We start from the raw sequence: 3,056 nt of genomic DNA, 5'->3' as shown, positions 1-3,056 counted from the left end.
GGGATGACGTTTATCCCCGCTTGTCGTATTGTGTACGCCTTACAATAGGCATTCTATAATGTTAGACATATGGGGTGACTTTATATTTGTTAGTTAATCCAGCAAAATAGGCAGTTTTGTTTTAACGCAGCGTCATTCCTGTGACGCATGATTTCGGGCACGTACCTATCTGCATAAAAGCGATTAGCATTTTCCCTGCTAAATCTGACTGAGAATAGGAGGTGGGTGTTAACGCAGTGTCATTCGCCACAGCGTCAATCATATGACGCATACTTCCGGGCAGGTCTTTCGTGCATAGGATGATTAGCATCTTCCCTGCTAAAATCGATTGGAAATAAGAGGTGGGCGTCACCAGTATGCCAAGAGTCACACTCTTGGTTCTGATAGGATCATTCTCCTTTCAATCATTACGCAAACAGGAAGTGGGCGTGATCGTTCACAACATCAGGAGATCCTGTGTCTCCATAGGTCCCTTTTCCTGTCACTCTTAAAGTGAGCAGGGAAGGGATGATGACTCCGCCCCCAACTTCCGGGACGCGGCGATTTTAAATACCCCTTCATAGTAGATCCATGTGCAGGACACTGACAACACTAGGATACAGGCAACATACTGGATTTCCAGCACCACTCCCTGCGTCTCAGATGTGCCTCGGCACTCGGGACCCGGACAGGGTCTTTGCAGGTGGAGTGATCTAGAGGACTTCTTTGGGTATGTACCTTCCTCCTAAACCAGGAGGGGTGTATGCTTTGTATGTTTAAAAGGGGGCCCCCCATTGATACTGATTTAGTCTGCTTTTGTAGGTCTGACCTATAACAGGTGGGACCTCAGTACTTTTTTAATTTCTAGGACTAATAAGGAAGTCCTTTCATTACAGGCATATATTCTGCTCTCCCCTCTATCGGTGGCCTATAATTTTTTGCTGATTGCAGCAGGTTGTTACATAGATGTTCCTCGGATGGTATCTTCTCTTTTGCAGGTATACTTTTTGTGATTTGAGGGTTTATGCATGACTGATATGTAAATGGGGGTATGATGGAGTCCCCTTTTTTTCACATCTAGGAGCCGTGTTATGAAAATTCTCCAGGGATCAGGCTGGAGCAACTCCGACCCTGACATATTGGTGTCAAAGGGTAGATATAATGGCCTTTTGGGGTATGGCCCTCTGCTCCATCATGGCTCTAACAGGGATATTTTGATTATACATTACAGATTCTCTCTTCATTTAAATTGGAGAATATAATACATCCGTTGGACCCCGGATCACTAAGGAACAATCAGGTTCTTTTTGCATCTTTTATTTTTTATTACCATCCACATTATAGTGATCCTATGCCATATGTGGTTTTCAAGAATTTACGCATGTTGATACACGAAATGGGGGTATGATGTAGACTCCTTTATTTTACATACAGGAACCCTGTGGTGAGAATTCTCCAGGAATTAGGCTGGAACAACCACTACCTTGACTCATTTGATGCAAAGGGTAGATACAATTGCCTCTATTTAAATAATTTTTTTTTTTTTTTTCTCTCTGGGGGGGGATGGCCCCCTACTCCATCATGACTCTAATGGTGATATTTTGATTATACATCGCAGGTTCTCTATTCACGTGAATTGGAGACCAATACACATCCGTTGGGCCATGGTTCATTGAGGAGGAATCAGGTTCTTTCTATGTGTTTATTGCCATCCTTGTCATAGTGACTCTGTGCAATCTGCATGTTGCCCTAAGGGACTTTTTCCTCTTCACTCTTTTTGTTTTGTAGTAAGTCCAAAGACATAACCCCTCTTATAAGTCCACTTATCCTGATGGAACAATAGGGGATCTTGTGAAAAAAGGATACAGTAATACCTGTCGCACCTATCCTGGTCAGAAGACTTATTGAGTCACTGGCTCTAATCATTTTCTAAGTAAGTCATCTTTGCTGAACGCATTGGTTCAAGGAAGCATGTTTAATCCTGAATTTGATTAGTGACACATGCCTGTCTTTCTTACAGGTGTCTTCTATCTTGTACCCCTGATGAACCCCCTTTCATTGCGTTAGAAGGGGGGGAAACGCGTCGGGAGGAGCTGCAGGAGCCTGCGTGGCAGACCCTGTCGCTCCCTTCTAACAAATATCAAGTTTTCAGATTGAATATCTATTCAGTGAAAAAACCTACATTTAACGCTATTGTGTATTACATGTAGTTTTGCCTTTAACACACTCTGCACCTGGATGTTGGTGGTGGACACAAGCCAGTTGGAAATAGGGATAGTGAGGGCCAGCCATCTGGAGCGGGGGGGGTCCTAAACATTATGACACCCTCCGCTGGTAGGAAGGGTCATTGAGATATAGCTTAGGTTCTATGAAACCCGTTACCTACCACTGATCTTTTACTCATTCTCTCACGCTTTTCTATTTTTCAACTAAGCTTCACTCACCTTGTATTTGTTTATTGTTGTTTGGAAGACATATGGTGTCTATATTTTAAATCAATATTATTAATAAAGATATTTATTTTGAGGTTTAGTTTATGTGGTTTTCTGGCTGATGGTATTGCAGTCAGATGGTGCGGCTTCCCGAGAGTGAGGCTGGCCCCAGGGGCTCAGGTGTATATGCGTGGAACCACAAGTCTCAGAATGACTCAAACACAGTCTAGAAAGTCTTGATGCTGCAATAACCAGGTGGAACCAGGAATTCATGCAGGCCGTTCTGAGGGTAGCTATCAACTCGCCTTCCTTGCACTCCTTTCGTTTGGGAGGACCCCTTACTTGTAGTATGGTGGGATTCCTCCAGGGAAGCTGTTTCTGACTTCACTCCCCTCCCTGGCCCATCTGCCGGCAGCGTAGACCTTGGTGACATGGCTTCTGGCCTTGTCCCCTTGTGGGTCCCCTTGTTGCTGCTTGGGCTCCAACTCTGTGTTTCTGGTGAGGTACCGCAAGTACCCTCACTGGCAGGTTGAGCAGCTTAGAAGGATTAGATTTCTGCTCTGGGGACCCGTATCCCCGTGCATGCCGGAATACCAGCAGACCCGGACTCAGCCACCTCTCTGTAGGTGTCTTTCAGTCTGACCC

The 3,056-nt window shown here is 44.8% G+C and overlaps 1 long non-coding RNA gene across 1 annotated transcript; it reads left to right on the top strand.

Moving 5' to 3' along the window:
- The first annotated feature begins 1,209 nt into the window (after positions 1–1,209).
- On the top strand, positions 1,210–1,873 carry LOC142290389 (uncharacterized). The gene is made up of 4 exons (XR_012750285.1): positions 1,210–1,279; positions 1,414–1,484; positions 1,598–1,666; positions 1,768–1,873. It is a non-coding gene; the product is annotated as an uncharacterized LOC142290389 (long non-coding RNA).
- Positions 1,874–3,056: the final 1,183 nt, after the last annotated feature.

The sequence above is a fragment of the Anomaloglossus baeobatrachus genome, chromosome 2 (genome assembly GCF_048569485.1).
Source record: "Anomaloglossus baeobatrachus isolate aAnoBae1 chromosome 2, aAnoBae1.hap1, whole genome shotgun sequence".
In the NCBI taxonomy this organism is placed as follows: domain Eukaryota; kingdom Metazoa; phylum Chordata; class Amphibia; order Anura; family Aromobatidae; genus Anomaloglossus; species Anomaloglossus baeobatrachus.
Note: the sequence above shows the minus strand (reverse complement) of the source record. Positions and strands in the feature narration are given on the sequence as shown.